This window comes from Kogia breviceps, chromosome 16, assembly GCF_026419965.1.
Source record: "Kogia breviceps isolate mKogBre1 chromosome 16, mKogBre1 haplotype 1, whole genome shotgun sequence".
In the NCBI taxonomy this organism is placed as follows: Eukaryota; Metazoa; Chordata; class Mammalia; order Artiodactyla; family Physeteridae; genus Kogia; species Kogia breviceps.
In genome coordinates, this window is record NC_081325.1 from 25,645,299 (window position 1) to 25,651,355 (window position 6,057).

Consider the following 6,057-nt stretch of genomic DNA (forward strand, 5'->3'; position numbering starts at 1 on the left):
TTAATTGTTCCCTGACTACGGTCCTGGGTGTTCACAGCAGCCCGGACTTTGTTCGGGAGGAGTTTGTTAAGAGAACAAAGTACTGCGTAGATGGAGAGCCGCCTGGCAGGGGACGAGTCCTGACCGTGAAAGCCCTGCATATTGCGCTGCCCGATGCGGTAGCCACTTGCCACAGGTGGCTTCTTAAATGCAAAGCAACTAAAATAGAATAAAATGAAAATTTCAGTCCCTCAGTTGCACTAGACACATATCGAGTGCTCAACAGCCATCCTCGGTCAAAGTCCTATTGGACGGCGCTCCCAGTGTCTCTGACCCACAAACTGGTCTCAGAGGGAGCGGAGGCATCTTACTGCGGTTATCAAGGGCCTCCTAGGGCAGGTCTTGGCATGCACCATCTCCAGGCCCACAGCATCCCTGAGAGGTAAAACTACTGCTTCTGTTCTACACAGGAGGAAACTGAGGCACAGAGAGGTTAAGTGATAAGCTAGTCACATAGTGATGGAAAGGCAGGTCTGACGGAAGCAACCTCAGTGTCCATCGACAGATGAATGGATGAAGAAGAATTGGCACACATATACAATGGAATACGACTCAGCCATCAAAAGAAATGAAATTGAGTTATTTATAGTGAGGTGGATGGACCTAGAGTCTGTCCTACAGAGTGAAGTAAGTGAGAAAAACAAATACTGTATGCTAACACATATATATGGAATCTTTTAAAAAAATGGTTCTGATGAACCTAGGAGCAGGACAGGAATAAAGACGCAGTTGTACAGAATGGACTTGAGGACACGGGGAGGGGGAAGGGTAAGCTGGGACGAAGTGAGAGAGTGGCATGGACATACATACACTACCAAATGTAAAATAGATAGCTACTGGGAAGCAGCCGAATAGCACGGGGAGATCAGCTCGGTGCTTTGTGACCACCTAGAGGGGTGGGACAGGGAGGGTGGGAGGGAGGGAGACACAAGAGGGAAGAGATATGGGGACATAAGTATATTTATAGCTGATTCACTTTGTTATACAGCAGAAACTAACACACCATTGTAAAGCAATTATACTCCAATAAAAATGTCAAAAAAAAAAAAAAAAAAAGCAAGTCTGCATGGTTTCAGAGCCATTTTGGGCTTCACCACACCCTCCCTTTCTCCACAGTGTAAGGTGGAGAACTGAGCAGACAGGAGGAAGAGGCTCCAAATAAGAGTGCGGCTAACCCAGGTCCTTGAAGCAACAGTCAAAGCATGTGCATCTTTTTTCTTCCTTTTCCCACCTCCCTTATTAAATTCTTTTTTCTCTCCTCATGCTCTTTGACTTGCTGTGGTACCCACTGGGGATGCCCTGGGATAACGGAGCAGCAGCCCGTCTGGGAGCTGAGGCCAGGGAGCTACCTTCCAAATGAAGCTCTCCCTCTTTGGTCAGGCTGGGATGTAGGGTGGCGGGCACCCCAGCCCAGCTCTTGTTACAGAGGTCATTCATTCACACAGGTCTCCTTTGAGAAAAAAACTTGAGGTAGCTTATAATTTTGGAACAGGAAATCAGAACTTCTTACATTTTTAAAGACTAGTTCTTTATCTTAATTGGCATCTCTTCCCCTTATACACTGTTAACCACTGTCTCATTAAAGCTTTTCTTGAATATCCATCTAATCACCTCACCATTTTTTCTCAGGGCCCTGTTAAATCCTCCTCTTCATAATTAAAGTCTGAGTCCCCTACAGGTCTCTCCTTGATCTTTTCTTCTCATCTATACTTTTGCCAGGCTATCTCATCCCCTCTCAAGATTGTAACTAACATTTATAAGTTTTCAAATTTTTATTTCCAGATGAGATTTTTTTTTTCTCCTTAAGTCTCCTATAGCCAATCATCAAAAACTCCTAGCATTCCTTTACAGGCATTGTGTGGAAGAAACTTCTGTTTCCTGATATCAGCTCTCCCCTTCGGACCCATGGATTCCTGAAATAAAGTCTGTATTTCCCAACCTCCCTTGCAATTGGGAGTGGTCATGTGACTTGCTTCTGGACCACAGGCTTTGAGCAGAGATATTCTATGAAAACCTCTAGAATGTAATCTCAAGGGAAGTGGGCAGGCACCCTCGTCCTTGCTTCTCCCTGATGGATAGAAGACAGACTTGCAGCTGGATTTCACACCATTAGGTAGAAGCCATACACTGAGGATGGTGGCAAAAGGATAGAAGAATCCCAGATCCTGATGTCTTGGTGCCTCCATACCAACTGAACCCTGGTGAGAGACCTACATGAGAGAAAAATAAAAGACAATGTCTGGGATAGGGAGGGTGGGAGGGAGATGCAAGAGGGAGGAGATACGGGGATATATGTATAACTGATATACACTTTGATATGCAGCAGAAACTAACACACCATTGTAAAGCAATTATACTCCAATAAAGATGTTAAAAAAAAAAAAAAGAAAGACAATGTTCATCTTGTGTAGGCCACTATTGTGGGGATTTCTGACCCTTATAATTGAACCTCATCCTAACACCTAATACTTTACATGAATCTCACCAGAAATCCCTCAACTCTGGAAGTGTAAGAGATAGTCATTTCCTTATTGCTTAAGCAAGTTTGAGTTGTGTTTCATTAACTGTATTAATTTTCTAGGTCAGCCATAACAAAGTATCACAGACTGGGTGGTTAAATAAAAAGAAATTTATTCTCTCACAGTTCTGGAGGCTAGAAGTCCACAATCAAGGTGTCAGCAGGGTTGGTTCCTACTGAAGACTGTGAGGGAGAATCTGTTCCATGCCTCTCCCCTAGCTTATGGTGGTTTGCTGGCAATATTTGGCTTTTTTTGGCTTGTAGGTACATCATCCTGATCTCTGCCTCCATCTTCACATGGCCTTTCCCCTGTATGTTTTTGTCTGTGTCTCTTCTCGACTTCTTAGGACACCAGTCATACTAGATTAGGGTCCACTCTAATTCAGTATGACCTCATCTTAACTTGATTACATCTGTAAAGACCCTTTTTCCAAATAAGGTCACATTCACAGGTACAAGGGGTGAAGACTTCAACATATTGTTGGGGGAGGGGGGTGACCATTCAACTCACAACAGTGATATAAGCCAAAAATTGACCGATAGTAGTGAAAATCTTCTTAAAGAAGAGAGTAACGTTACACTACCTGATTTCATGACTTCCTGTAACATTACATTTATTAAAACGGTTGTATTGGCCAAGGATTGGCAAATAGACCAATGGGACAGACAAGAGTTCAGAAATACATACACACATATTTGGTTAATTGATTTATGAGAAAGGTGTCAATGCAATTCAATGAGGAAATAAAAATGTTTTCAGCAAGTGGTGCTGGAAGAACTAGATATCTGTACAGAAAAAAAATTTACAATAACACCTACTATACACCCTACACAAAAATTAACTTGCAATGGATCATAGACCTAAACATAAAAGCTAAATCTGCAAAGTTTCTAGAAGAAAACATAAGAGAATATCCTCAAGACTTGGATGTAGGGAAAGAGTTTTGGATGGTATATAAAAAGCACTAATCATTTTTTTAATTGAGAAATCAGACTTCATCAAAATTTAAAACTTTTGTTCATCAGATGTTATTACAAAAAGAAAAATGCAAGCCCCAGACTGAAAGAAAATGTGGAAATCCATATAACAGACACAGGATTTGTTTTTAGGGCATAGGAAGACTATCTACAAACTAATAATAAAAAAACAACCAACCTAGGAAAATCAAAACACGGGCAAAACACTTGAACACACACCTCACAAAAGAAGATATAGGAGGGCTTCCCTGGTGGCGCAGTGGTTGAGAATCCGCCTGCCGATGCAGGAGACACGGGTTCGTGCCCTGGTCCGGGAAGATCCCACATGCCGCGGAGTAACTAAGCCCGTGAGCCATGGCCGCTGAGCCTGTGCGTCCGGAGCCTGTGCTCCGCAACGGGAGAGGCCACAACAGTGAGAGGCCCGCATACCGCAAAAAAAAAAAAAAGATATAGGAATGACTAATAAACACATGAAAAGTCCAACATGCAAATTACCCTGTGATCTAGCAAATTCTTCTACATTTTTATCCAAGAAAAGTAAAAAACAATATAAGAATGAATTTTTATTCATAATAGCCAAACACTGGTAACAACCCAAATGTCCATAAATGGAAGAATAGAAACACAGCTGTGGTACAGTCATATACCAGAATACTGCTCAGCAAAGAAGCAACAAACTACTGACACAAGACAACATGGACAAAGCTTAGGCATACGATGCTCGCCAAAGGATGCTGCAGCCGGTTGCATAACAGCCTCTCAAAGACATTCAACTCTAATCCCCGCAGCAACATGGCAGAAGGGAATGTTGATAATGGGGGAGGCTGTGTTTGTGTGAGGGCAGGAGGTATATGGAAAGTCTCTGTACTTTCCACACAATTTTGCTGTGAACGTAAAACTGCTGTTCAAAGTAAAGACTATTAAAAAAAAAAAACAGTAAATGAAGTCATGGCATAGAAAACAAGTGACCTTTCAAAGAAAGAAAAATACCTCCACATGATTTTTTTTTACAGAGTTATCTCCATATAATCAACATACAATAAACTGCACAAATTTTGAATATACAATTTGAAAAGTTTTGACATCTGTTCATAAGACAGTGAATGTAGCCACCACCCACAAAGGTTTCCTCCCGCTCCATCGTCATCCCCTCCAGCCCCATTCTCAGGCAACCACTAATCTTCTATCTGTCACTATCGATTAGTTTGCATTTACTAGAATTTTAAATAAATGGAATCATACAGTATATACTCTCTTTCTGTAATTATTTTGAGATTCATTCATGTTGCTTTGGGTATCAATAGCTCACTCATTTTTACTGCTAAATAATATTCCATTGTATGGATATACCACAATTTGTTTATCTATTCACCAGTTGATGGACATTTGGGTTGGTTCTAGTTTTGACTATTACAAATAAAGCTGGTACACAAGTACGGGCAGATGGTTTTGTTTCTCTTGGATAAATACCTAAGAGTAGAAAGACTGGATCATACGGTAGGTGTGCTTTTAACTTTTAACTCCTAAAAAAAGAAAACACTTTAGTGTGATTTTAAACCAAAACAACCCACTGTGAGTCTCAGGCAGAATCAAGACAGGAGTTTCCCTAGTGCCAGGTTCTAAGACTTTCTGCTGCCACCATCTGGAGAGCAAAAAGAGGAGAGAGCTGTCCCCAGAAGTCCAATCCCAGCACCAGGATCTTGTCCTGTTTTTTCTGCTCTCTCCTGCAATGTTGCCTCCACCCCATCATACCCACAGCCCGCAGCCATTCAAAAGCCATTTGCCAGGGGCTTCCCTGGTGGCGCCGTGGTTGGGAGTCCGCCTGCCGATGCAGGGGACGCGGGTTCGTGCCCCGGTCTGGGAGGATCCTGCATGCTGCGGAGCGGCTGGGCCCGTGAGCCATGGCCGCTGGGCCTGTGGTTCCGGGGCCTGTGCTCCGCAGCGGGAGGGGCCACAGCGGTGAGAGGCCCAAGTACGGCAAAAAAAAAAAAAAAAAAAGCCATTTGCCTAACTTGATTACAGGTGAAGAATTGGAGTGGGAAAGAAGAACATGGGCTTAAAGCTACTCTCCAGCCCTTTGTAGCATCTTAATGTCACAGAGGAAAAAAGAACTTCTAATTCTGGAAATGAGCTAGCACTCTTTTTGCATCCCAAACCACCTTGGCAAGTTGCAGAGGTGCTTTTTATTCCAGCGCCAGGCACAAGGCAAGTACTTAATTTTCATTTGAATGAATGAATGTCTACCACACACATTCCTCTAATTAGTCACAAAAGATAACAGTTGGAGAGAAAAACAAATATCGTATATTAATGCATGTATGTGGAACCTAGAAAAATGGTACAGATGAACCGGTTTGCAGGGCAGAAGTTGAGACATATGTAGAGAACAAACGCATGGACACCAAGGGGGGAAAGCCACGGGGGGGTGGGGATGGTGGTGTGCTGAATTGCATGATTGGGATTGATATGTATACACCGATGTGTATAAAATAGATGACTAATAAGAACCTGCAGTATGAAAA